This window comes from Morone saxatilis, unplaced genomic scaffold (assembly GCF_004916995.1).
Source record: "Morone saxatilis isolate NCDOM2014 unplaced genomic scaffold, NCSU_SB_2.0 Contig24, whole genome shotgun sequence".
Lineage (NCBI taxonomy): Eukaryota > Metazoa > Chordata > Actinopteri > Moronidae > Morone > Morone saxatilis.
In genome coordinates this window covers 886,485-900,106 of record NW_023339807.1, presented here as the reverse complement: position 1 = coordinate 900,106, position 13,622 = coordinate 886,485, and positions in this window count along the sequence as shown.

Sequence of the window (13,622 nt, the reverse complement as noted above, 5' to 3'; positions counted from 1 at the left end):
TGCTCTATTTGAAAAGTGTCCTGAGGATAACTTCTGTTATGAATTGGCGCTATACAAATAAAATTGAATTGAATTGAATTGAATTGAATTAAAGACAATGCACTGGGTAAAAATAATGTACTGGCAGACAATGAGATTACGTTTTCCAGAGAGACAATCTTCAGTGTTGGTCTATCAGGCAACTCACTCATATCCGTGAGGTTGCAAACAGCATAGTTGAACTCTGGGTCTTCATAGTGCAGCATGAGTCTTTTCTTCAACTTGCTGACGAGTTCTTCCAAATTATTAGGTCTGTCATGGAAAGTTACTTTTCGAATATCATTTTCGCCAACCACTACCCTCACTAGCCAGGACTGGTCCATGGTTCTGAAAGAATGAAACATGACATCAGCACAAAATGTTACGCTTCAGTGTAACAAACAGCTGGCCTTTCACTCTGTAGGTGGAGAGGGGAAAGATATTGAATTCTTTCAACTGTGTTAAAAGCAAGCTTGAGCTACTTTTGTCAGCTGCATACTTAATACCATCTATGTTAACAAATGTTGCTGCAAGGACTGTATTTTGAGGTGATCTTGCCAAGAAATGCTGCTGCACACTATCTGGGAAGAAAGGAATCATGACACTCTTCACCTTGGTCAATTCCAATGCTGGTTTAAAACATGAAGCAGAATCTAAATGGTAAGCCATCATCTTCTGATGTCTATCAGCCAAAGTCAAAGGAACATTTTTGAAATTGTAGGCTCCACGAATGACTTGTTTGAAGAATTTGTGCTTTCCCTCAAACCTCATCGTCCACACATGTGGTCCAAATACTTGATGGGGATAATGCTCCAAGTAATGGTGTTTTGGATAGAGTCTGTATTGATGGAATGCCTTATGGCCATCATGCTGGACTTCACAAACCTGACGATCATGGTCTTGTTTTGGTCTCAAGACGAAGTGACCAGACCTAACTTCGTTATCTTGTATTTACTGCCGCATAGCCATGCAAAAGCGGCAAATCTTATCAGAGACAAAACTTTCTTGGAATCCTGCCAACGAATGAGCAGCCAAATTATCTGCTGCAATATACATAATGGTCCCTTTGACACTTGAGCCCAATCTTTCCACATATACACCATGCTTCTCAAGAAGCACTAGATCCTGAATGAGTGGACGAAGGACTTCAGAGTATCCACATGCTTTGACAGTGTTTGCCTTACAAAGAAGGGCTAACTGTATTGAGTTGAGAGAAGAGCGAAATTTTGGTGCAAGATTTGCAAGTACCCAATATACTCCACAGATTTTGTGTTTCTTTTTAGAAGTCCCAAGTGGGTCATCGATGTAAAGACCCAAGGCAATCTTAAAATTCTCTTTCACCAGTAAAGTATTTTCTTTGAAATGTGAACCATCCCTAAAGGTCCTATATCCTTGCATATCACCACTGCTAACTGTGAGAGCCTTGTCCAAGATTTCATCTTTGTTTAACAAGTCTGGAGCATTTTGAGGACAGGTATGTAGACAACTGACTGCTTGTGTTCATCTGTAACAAACTCAACAGGTTCCACAATTTTAAATTATTTTACCTTGTAAACGGCTCTTCTTGATGAGGTTGATAGGGTACCTTCTTTTTGAGTGTGTTTCAGAAAGACATTGCTCTCTGAGATTGCACTTACTATTTCTGACGCTATAGACATGTTTGCATCAGGATAGTAGTTCAGGAGTATTCTCTGAATAGCAGAAAACAGCAAATGTTTTGACAGGTCAATTATCTGGCTTACTTGCTGTATTACATCTTGCACAGCACTTTCAGATATATTTAGTATGTGTGTGAAAGGGTGAATATGGCCACGTAGTGTAAAAGGCGCTTTGAGTGGTCGGAAGACTAGAAAGGTGCTATAAAAGTACAGGTCCATTTACTGATTGCCATTGTGGTTCCTGATTTTGTGGGAATTAAATGTAGTATAGATGCTCGTTTCAAAATTGCAATCCTGGTAGGGGCACTGGACTTTCTGGTGCATCTGGATATGTGTATGCATTTTGAAGTCACAAAGTTGACATTGGAATACATTTTCCATGGCATCACTAGGATGATGATCATTCTTCTGGGAGTGTGCTCTTGATAGATGTACTTTAAGTGCATTGAAGAACTTAAATGTGCAGATGCACTCTATGAACACATGGTAATCGGTGACGTTCTTGTGTAACCACCATTTTTCAATCTATAATGTTTAAGTAGCTGCCCTCTTCTTTACATGCAAAGTTGCAAAACGTACATGTCCACTGCATCAGAGTTGGTAGTCAGTCTTCAAGCTGCAAAAATATTACGAAATTTTCTTTTAACAGAGTATGGAAGAGGATTACTTTAATGACTTTAATGTTAGAATTAAGGTGTTCCTTTATTGATCCCCCATAGGGAAAATTAAAGTTGGCACAGCAGCACATTAAAGTTGGCACATTAAAGTTGGCAATGAATTGCAAAGAGTAAAGAAAATAGAATCATAAATAGAATAAAAGTCCAACAAAATATTATAATACAATATGTACACTGTATACAATAGAATATTACATTGCAATGTTTCTGTAGGTATAATTCTGACTGAAATCTCAGAATTCTGACTTCATAGTTTAAAGAAAGAAGTCAATTCTATTTATGTTTCTGACTTTAAACACAGAATTCAAAGAAATTTTTCACATGTGGCCCTAATCCGCTTCCATACAAGAGGAACTACAGCTTGAACTTAAATTTTATGAGCTTGCAAATAAGAAAAAAATTGATGGAGAGACTGAAAAGAAAAGCAAGGAGGGACAGAACATGTTGAAATAAGTTATTTTAATCTACAAATGTTCTTATTTTTTGTATGAGAATTCAGCAAGGCTTTTTCAAAAATCACGGATTGGGTTTTGCCATTTTATTAAAACCAAAAACTTTTTTTCAAAGATGACAGCACTGTAATACACAATAAATACTGTTTTCACTCTAAGCTAAGCCTCAAATGCATTTTAAATGAAGAAACCATTGTATCTAACATGATCCTAACACAGCAGAAATGTTCCTAAATATCAGAGAATATATATATTCTAAAGATTAGAAGACATGCAGTCACACAAACTCTTAAATCATTTTGGCTGAGACTCCAAAATATCGTTAAAATAGGCATTTGTAGACAAATAATCTATCTTTTTACAAAGATGAGTCTGAGATCAAAGCTCGCTGTTAATTAAATGACCAAAGGTACTTTTGAAAGGACTTTGATGTAACTGTTATGGAGACTTATTTCTGCACAGATGGAGAATGAAGCAGATTGTGTGTGTTAGGGGGAGGGAGAGCAAGTTTGAGACAGTGTGTGTGTGTAGGGGAGGCATCTCCATGTTACAGATAAAAAGAAAAAAAAGATGATTTGTTTGGGTGTGTGCCAGACTGAAAGGTCAATCTCTCAGCCTCTATTGGCAAGAGTGGCTCTTTAGAGGAAAAAAGCAAAGGTTGTTAATCAATAGTTTTTCAGATTGGTCCCAAAAGTCTGCTGTGAGCCTAGAATATCGCTGCCATTTTGATTACCCCAATGATTAATTAAAACTTATGTATCCTGCAATCAAACTGTGCCTAATCAATACAGAGTGCACCGGCTGTGCCGAGCTCATCTTTCACGCTTTCACTAACAAATATCGCATCAAAACTTTCTGCTGTGCGCTGCACTCCCACCTACGCCACCGCAGGTAAACACAGAGCTGCAGAGTGCTTAAGGGCTCTGCTTTTTTGCATCAGCAGCCGCCAGTTCCAACATATTCTCATTTACTAATTAAAGAATTAAGTTTTTAAAAACTTGAAGTAGTAAGAAGCAATCAATACCATGCAGAGGAAGTCTGAAATTCAAAAATACAGCTAGAAGCTGTCTCCCAGAAGTATGAAAATGCTTGCGCTCTCCATTTTTACCTATCATTATATTCCACAATGTCTTTGTGATTGATGAGAAATGTGGTTCCAGCCTACAATCAGTGGGTGTGTCTCACATTAGTCCCTGGACTGTTAGTGGATCACTATACATTCTATTTTTGAGCCCAGATTCAGTGCACATTGGCACACAGCAAGTCAAAGATCTGCACAGATCTACAGTTTTCAGGGCAGTGCATGACCACAGCAGATTAATGATATACAACCCGCTCTCATCCCAGGTCCTCAAATACCAGTGCTGCAAGCAAAAGGCACCCTGTAGCATCTGCAATGCATGGATATATATGGTGATATTCACCTTGTTGACTGATATCCCCCTATCAGCAAATAGGATGGTATTCATCGATTTCAGTGGCTGATGTTTAGCTGTTGTATTGCATCAATTTTGTGCTGGCTACATGTTGTGTTGGTGATTTCCAACTTGTATATTGAGACATAATCACCCCTGTTTTCCAACAGTAGCACACATTCCACACAAATACACATGTGCTTCATACTTTTCTTGTATCTTTGTAGATTGTTTTGTTTACCTGGCACCAAAGAGTGAAAAACATCAGCTGCAACTATCAACCAAATTGTTATTTTAACTTTCAAGCTTCCTTCTGTTTCTTCACAGAAGTGAACCAACTGCTGAACTATCAGTGTATAATTTTCCTACACACCTTAAAATCTAGGAGGCCTTGCAACCCTGTCCATTTTTAGTTATACAGTCTACCGTATGTATATAACGCGGTAGTCCAGATTACAGGAGTTTCACTGCAAACTACTATCAGTGTCCAAATATTTATTGTTAAAAATCCAGATTTAACCCATGGGCCACAATTTAGACGGTGGTTAGTGAGTGGTTAAATCTTGAAGTTCAAAGTTTTTTATGCCCATGTAACACCGTGCCATACTTTATTTTCTGCATAGGCTGTATACGTTGGAAGTGGATTTTAATCATAAATGCATTCGAATTTAATTAATATGAGACAGAAATAGAAGAAAGAAGAACAAAGTTATAAATGCCTACGACAACTTTTCTCTCATTACATTCATCACCAATCACTCAGATCAAATCAGCTGAAGCATTTTGCTCTTTTTCAATTCAAGAAAAAAATATTTCATTGTCACCCAGTATTATAAAACAGTCAATACAATATAATACTTATTCCATTCTGTCAGGGTGATTTCCCTTCTGCTTCATGGTTAAAATTCTCTGCACTCTTCAACTTATCCAAAATGCATCAGCCATAGTTTTAACCTGCGTTAAAAAATGAGAACACACCACGCCAATCCTTGCATCATTCCATCGGTTACCTGAGTTCTAAAATCAAGATGTTAGTGATTGCCTTTAATGCACGGAAGTGTTTGGCTCTTAACTTCATACCTGGCCTTCATCACCATCTGTTCTTATATGCCCATTTGTCCATCCAACGCTTTGATCCAGAGCATGACCACTTGGCTGAATTTGAGTTTTCCTGTTCCTAAAAGGGTCATGTTTAACGATTTTGATGACCTCCCGACTCAATCTAGTGCCACCAAAAGCACAAAACAATCACTTGACCACTATAAATATCAAAACAACATCACATTTTTATTCATGCAGAGGATACAATTTTTTTATTCTTTTGGACATCCCATGAGCTTTACACCAGTGCAGTGTTTCTCAAATGGGGATACACGTTATTTGAAAAAAAAATATCAGTCATGCATGATTCCTAAAATAATAATACTATAAGTTTAATGAAAAATGCAAATGTAAGTTCGATAAACCCCATTTTATTTTTAATATTGCTATTTTCAATGCAGTCGTTAACTGCCATAAACTGTCAACTGCCTTTCTTTGAAAAATAGACAGTGAAAAGGATCTGTTCATAGTCATATGACATTATACCAGCAAGATATACACCTTCTACTACACTTTCAATGGACCTTCCTCTCTTTCCTTATTATTGGATTCTCGTTAGCTGCCACTGAGGTAGCAGCTTCTCTTCCTGGGTCTACACACAGCAAAACATACTTATAATAACACATGTAACACATAGAAAAGTCTCAATGAGACCATACCATTTGGGACGGCAGTAGCTCAGTGTGGAGGGACTTGGCACAGAATACAAAATATGGAGTGTGGACTGGTAGCTGGAGAGGTGCCAGTTTCACCTTCTGTGCATTGCGGAGGTGCCCTTGAGCAAGACAACCTAACCCCAAGCCTGCTCAATGGGCGCTTGTTAAAACGTGGCAGCCCCAATCAACCTTCCCACGAGGGGTATTTTTTCAGCCTGTTTTGTGTGTAAAAAAAAAGAGTGAAAGAACAATTTTCCCTCAAGGTTAATTTAAGTTATCTTTTTAATACCCACAAAAACATGTAAAAAAAAATCATTCCAGTAATACTTCCACAAACGCATTCAAGTTACTCCATTTTAAGTTGTTTATGGATCAGTAAACATTTTCTTATTAATTTACATTGTTTGTGTGTTCTTTTTAAAAAGCTGGGGCCTTTCTTTTGAGTTTCTTCAAAGTGTCACAAAGTTTCACTTGTTTCCCACATTTGTGAACGGCTCTATCGGGGATCTGGGGGTAAGGGAAAAAAATTGGCCAACCACCCCTAAGTTTTTGGTGCAATACTTTGTCGATTTAACCTAAAACTAACTAAACTGAATCATTTCCCAACCATTAAAAAAAAAAATATTATATATTTATGGGTTGATGTTTTCTTTTTGTTTTATTTTGTAGTTTACTGCCTTGGGTTTTCATTTTAACTCAACTTTGTCTTTTGTTCCTGTTTTCCCTTTACGTTTTGATTGTGCCAAATTCACTCCAATCCAAAAATTCTCTTTTCCCCTTTTGCTTTGTTTTTTCCACATGTGCATGGGAAAGTGTTGTTTTCAGCTGTGTTGTTGTGATTAAAAACAGAGTTTGAAAAAAAAAACCAATTTCCCCGGTTAGATCAATAAAAGTATATCTTCTTCTTTTTTCTAATGTTTTTGAGTTCAAATATCTTCATTTGTGGGCCTTTCCAAGCAAGTATTGATTATATGTGATTGTTTGTAATTAAATATATTTCTGCTGTACCTCTGGACACCCCATGAATATTTCTCTAGATCAGCCCCTAGGTTCTGTACATCTCTATATACAGATACAGATCTACACATTGAATCTGTTCTAGGTTGTGATTTAACAAGAGAAGCCCTGCTAGCCTGCCTGGTGGTGTGACTGTTTGTCTCTCACATCATTTATTTGTGAGTACAGACAACTTAGTTGTTCACTATAACAAATATTCCTAAAGAAACAATTAAGATTAGATAGAATTTAAGAAATGATACCAAGCAAGTAAACTATATACTAATGTTAAGTGTATTCTCTTGTTTCCAAAAAAGAGACTGTTCTTTAGATCCTTAGGTTATAAATAAGTCCCGACTTACTGAATATACAGTGTATATCATCTAAAACAAATTTAGTGGGTCATTATTTCTGCTGTAAGAGGAAACCTTACTCATTACACAACAATGTGCAATGTTTGTAGCTTGAAGTGAAGCAGGTCCTGCGCCCTCACCTTCAGCTGGTAGACTTCATACATTGTCAGTCATCCTGCATGAATAGTTTGACATCTGTCAGACTGTTGCTCTGCTAGCGTGCAAAGTACCAGAAAACATATTTACCTGTCTGGCAGCGCACATGGCAGGCCTTATCATTCTGTCTCCTTGAAGTGCTGATGCCTTAGGCCGGCACCTTTTAGTCGCGATTTGTTTCTTTTCCTAGTTCTTTTAAGGAGATTTCCTTCTGACTCCCCTGCTTTGCAGCTTACTAATGTCTCACTGACAGCCCCAGCAGCACACCCACAGACAACTTTCACAACATAAGGTCAAGGTCTTGTTCAAAGTTAAGTATTTTACATCAACTGCAGCCAAACATTTGCACAAGTCTATACATTCATATGAACATTCATGTTGGAGTGGGAGTCCAACTTACAGAGAGTATACAAGGTCAAACACCCTGTGTTTTATGGCAATACATTTTTAAAAAAGTCACACTAATATGATGCATCCTTTTTTTATGTTTAAAAAGATGCATATTCCAGCCTTAATTACATGTTATAAACTCTGTTAAATACTGTTCAAGAGCGTGTCTGTAGAAGATTTTAAGTGCATCTAGTGCCAGATACGTTTTAGTTTTCTGTCATCTGTCGAAGGCAAATAGATGCATTCAGTGTGAGCTCAGTGGCTGCCGTCCTGACAGGTGATTAATGTGAAAGCTGCTGAACGGGATGATAAATCTACATATTAGACGCCTGGCTGTGGCGTACATGATGGTGCAAGTGCCTCCAGCCCCATCACAGATGAGCTTCACTGCTGGTCACATTCCCAAAGGACAGGGCAAAATGTTATGTTGATGGCAGGGACGTGGCGTGCTGTGTGTATGTACAGTGCAGTGTATGTGTGATGTGGCAGTGTGTTTGTGTTGGATGCATTATCGTGGAATAATGAAAAAGAGAGGAGCGCCTTGCATGTTCTAATGTGCACCCGTCAGCTGAAGTGCTGTTAGGGGTGCAGCTGCTCCATTAGCGTGATAGAGGTGAGCAGTGGCAATAAGGCATCTGTCAGTGGTGATCACGAAGGAGACTGCACTATGGCGGCACGGCAGGCAGGAAGAACTGATTTGCTTTGCTCTTCATAGGAAGAGAAAAATATTAGATCAGTAGAGTCTTCACCTGTGCCCCAGGGTACAACACATGTAACGCACCAGTAGATCCTTCCTAAGCCCCGCCCTTTTTAGAATCTCAGTCAACTTCCTTTTTTCGTGTACTTAGATATACTATGTGCTAGGCTACTCTGTTGAAAAGACAACCACATTTTAAAGATGGTTTTAAAAAGTGACATATAGTCTCATTTCAGCTTAATGATAAGCTAATATTTACAAAATGTTTTAAGTATTTAAGTTGAATCATAAATGTAAAAAAAATCCCCAAAATCAAACTGGTTTTTTATCAAATTTAATTAAATAATCTATAAAAAAAAAATCTCTGAATAGAGAAGCATGAAGAAAATATCTGAGCATTATTTTTTGTTTGAGATTTGCTAATTTTACATGCCACATTCGCCCTTTCACACAAATTCACACAGCGATGCACAGCATCGGGAGCAATTTGGGGTTCAGTATCAAGCTCAAGGATACTTCGACATGTGGCGGGAGAAGCCGAGGATTGAACCACCAACCTTCCGATTAGTGGACGACCCGCTCTTCCTCTGAGCCACCTTGCCACAAACGCTGCATGTATACAGTTTTTCTCCTGTGTGAATCGTCATGTGCTCCGTAAGATGTACATTTTGTTTAAAACTTTTGCCACACACTGAGCAGCTGAATGGTTTCTCACCTGTGTGAGTTCTCATGTGTGTCTTCAGATTGCCCTTAAGGCAAAATTTTTAACCACACTCAACAATTCCTTGGGAGGAGCCTTTTTCTCAGTTTGGCTCTGACGAAGCTGCGAGGACTCATTGACACACTTGTTAGTAATTAACGTATACCAAGTTAATCTTTTGTCACAAGCACTGCAGCTAAAGCGTTTCTCCTCTGTGTGGACTGACATGTGCAGCGTCATTCGTATTTTGTGTGCAAATCTTTTCTCACAAAATGGGCAACTAAATGGTTTCTCTCCTGTGTGAATTTTCATGTGTAGCTGCAGAGTTCCTTTCTGGCTGAAACTTTTACTACAAAAGGGGCATTCAAATGGTTTCTCTCCTGTGTGAAATTGATTGTGTTTGGTGTAAGAAAATGTGGCTGTTTTCTTGAACCAAACACAATCAAGTTGTAAGCAGATATTAACATGTATTTGACATCTTGTGGTGTCGTATGTTGACACATCAACCTCCATGCCAATTAAACAAACTCCATCCACTGATGATGAACATGTAGTGCAGTTGAAGGCTACCAGGAAAAAGCTGGTAAATGGGCCTGCTGTACTGTAAGCTTATCATGCCCTTATAGTTCCTCACAACTTTATAGCATGTTAGAAACCATCTGATAATTCTGTATATACTGCAGATGGAATATTTTTTTCCACATCAGTATAAGTATTAACACTTCCATGAGCGAACTTTAAACCATGCTATGAGAGTGGAAGCAGGCCCGTGTCCAAAGGGGGGGCCTGGTGCGGCACTGTCCGCCCTTGAAAACTGATTGGCCACCCCATTATCCTTACCTCTTCCACTTGGATTGTCTTTCAGAGGCTGTAGCGGGCTCCTAGAACTAAAGTGAAGTTACTGACACCATATGAAACTAGATGACCTAACGCATCCATGGGTACCAACCATGTCATGAATAACACTCTGAAGTCAGGCAAAATTTTGGCGATGGACAAACTGGCATGGCTTTTTCAAGGGATCATCAAGGGATCTCTTGAAATCTGAATGAAAATTGGTTCTATGGATACCCACAAAACTCCCCTTTACAGACATGCCCACTTTATGCTAATCCCATGCACTTTGGGGAAAAAAACATGCAGTTTTTTGAAAGTGGTATAAATGTGTTATTTTCGCCTAGTGCATTTTTGAATATTTCTGCATACAGGGGTCCATAAATTGTATTGGAATGATTTGAATAGACATACTTCATGCCACACCTGCATTAAATCAGTGCCCCACTTGTGCCACACTAGTCTAAAAAGTCTAGAAATGCCCCTGAGTGGAAGGGCAGTGGGGGTACACTTGGCTTTTATTTTTAAATCTGTTTATGCTTTAAAAAGAATGTATGCTTGTGCATGTGTGTGAACAGTTTTTCTGCATTTTAAAGAAACTCTCCAACAAGTGAGGAACCGCTGTCTCTCAGAGTTCACTTCCTATCAGACAAAAAAACGATCTGTTCACCTTAATCTTGGCAGTGCATAACAACAACATCATATCAGTGCATCTGGATATTCTTTTCTTCTGGTGAGTGAGAAATAATCTGAGGAGAGAGCATCTCATTGATCCCTCAATCCCTGAAGAGCTGAGTGACGCCCATGTCATGGAAACAGTGTTTGGCACACAGAGCGGGGGAGGCGGAGGGGGAAAATGGATAAAACAAAAACATGATGAAAAGCAGAAAGGGAGGAAAAAAACACATCAGATGGTGGATTTTGAAATTGCCTCGTGCCAACTCTGCTTATTATACTTCACATCTCATTATGTGGCGGGGTCTTTTTGGAGATTTGGCTGTCAGCTGCTGTGACTAGAATAACAATGATGTGTGTTTCTGCCTTATTTGTGGAGAGTGGGGAAAAAGACACACAGGAACTTGTTCCTGCACTGCCAGTAACACCAGCACAGACGAGGTCTTACTTCGAGGAGATGTCAGATGTGCAGACTTTACCTTTGTTCTGATGCTGTTTAGCAGCTCAGGTATCTTGATGCTGAGCTGTCTTATTAAGTGTGAGAGTGTGATAAACATGGTAATTACATACCTTTTCAGACATAGAAGCTGTTACTAGATCCATCTGTCTGTTAAAGTCTTTCAGCACCCAAACACAGTATAACCAGTTATAAATAGAGCTGTACTTGAGTTGGAAGATTATGATATGAAAAAAGGAATATTTTCAGTTCTCAGGCTGCATCAGTTATAGATTTTGCAGTTTCATGTCTTTCTTTAGGGGTTAACCCTGGTTGTGGCTCAGGCGGTAGAGCACATTCTCCACTAATCAAAGGGCTGTTGGTTCGATCCCCGGATCCCCCTGCTGCAAAACAAACAAAAACCTGTTCTATCCAATCTTTCAGGTCATCTGCCCTCTGGTGGATTATTCGTGCACTGCAGTCAGTAACTGGCTTTTGAGTGCCAAATCCAAAATGGCCGCAATCATGTTGGGATTGACATGGTTTCGGCAGCTAATTTAATATAATTACATTGTTACTAATATTTAAAAAAAGGTATTTACTGTATTGAAGCAACTTGTGATTACTTAATATTTCCCACCTTATTCTATAGCTAAATTGTGTTGAAAACGTGTGTTTCAAATATAATACAGCAAGCGCCGCCCCTAGCACAGACAGGAACAGTCGCGATGCAGCATGTTAATTTCCTGGAGCTGGTCAGGCTTGTGATAACAGCAGATGTTCATTGATAACAAATAGGCCCAATACTGATACAAATCTACAACAACAGGTGGCGTAGTTGTCCTTGTTTAGCAGGATGTAACCTGAGCCTTTACAACTGTGAAGGCTTACTGTTTTTTTTATACTAAAATTGATCGTGCTACAAATGTCTACCATAAGACAGTTTAAAATCCTGTGTGGACACTATTTTAACTCACCTGAAGAGCCCATCTCCAAGGCTACGGCTGGCCAGGCAATGTTTCCATTTACCTTTATAATTCCAGGCGTGGCAACACTGGATACAGGTCCATGGTGTACAGTGACGCAAAGTGGCAAATCCAAGGGCAAAACAATGCCACTGCTCGTGTGGGGTTTTGTACATAGAAAATCGAAGGGAGGCTGTTTCGGCGCATTGTTTGGCAGCAGTTTTAGTCTTAAAGGTCCAGTGTGTAGGATTTATAGCATCTACCCGTGCAGTTGCAGATTGCAACTCCCTTGCTTGCCTATCTAGAGCCAGTGTTTGCCTGTTCTGAGCGACTGGGTTTTGAATTCACAAACAGCCGCCTCGGTGTGTTGGTGCACATTGTTTTTTCTTGTTTTGTTTGTAAATTCAGTTTTCGGCTGTGATACCCAGAGCTCTTTCACTAGAGAAGAGCTCATGAACATCAGGGGAACAACTCCAGCTGATCTCTTTCCCACTTTTCTACTTTCTTCCATTAAATTATTGGACATTGTAGTCAAAGGTGCGCTCACTTTTGCTCACACAGTAAAACACAGGAGGAGAGGAAAATGTGCCGGTGCGCTCGTGCGTCTCCGCCAGTGCGGACATCGCACACCGTTACCTGGAATATTCCTCTCCAACGTGCGTTCACTGTGCAATAAAATGGACAAACTTCAGCTACTTGTGGGGAAAAGAGAGACTTTTCTTCATCCTCTGTTTTATGCTTCATGGAGACGTGGCTGTGTGGATCAATACCGGACTATGCTTCCAACTTTTCAGAGCAGATTGTGACACAGAACTCTCCGGCAAAACAAGGGTGGAGGTATCTGTTTTTACACCAACAGTAACTGTGCAATGATGTGACAGTGATCCAACAGCACTGCTCTTCTACTCTGGAATATTTCATCATACGCCTGTTGAACGGTTCGCCTCTCTTGGATCCTTCACCCAGATGATACGTCTACTGGCGTGGAGGTATAGTGACTTCTACAAATCCTCGGTCGTGGTCTGTGAAGTGGCCCTGGCTCCTGTTTGAGCTCCCGGGGGAGGGGAACTGGTGAGGTTGGGGGCTCCCCGGTGTATGGGTATCACGGGGGATGCGTTTTCAGGGACTGAAGGAAATCAGATGACCATGAACGTAGGTACAGTATCTTGGCGCGGGGCGATGGCGTGATAAGCTCTGGCTTGACTGTGAGAGATTCCAGTATTGTTCTCCTCTCTGGCTCGGGATTTTGGAAGTTTGTGACTTGAGGTTTTTCCTTTGTTAAAGTCACCAAGGACAATAACTATTAGAGTCCAGTTAGTCCGCTCCACACCACAGATATCTGGTCAGGAGCATGCGCTTTGTGCCTCCTGCACGTTGGCCCTGTTGGTGAAATGTAAACACCGACTAGAATGAATGAAAACAAGGGCGTTACAGTTTATGACC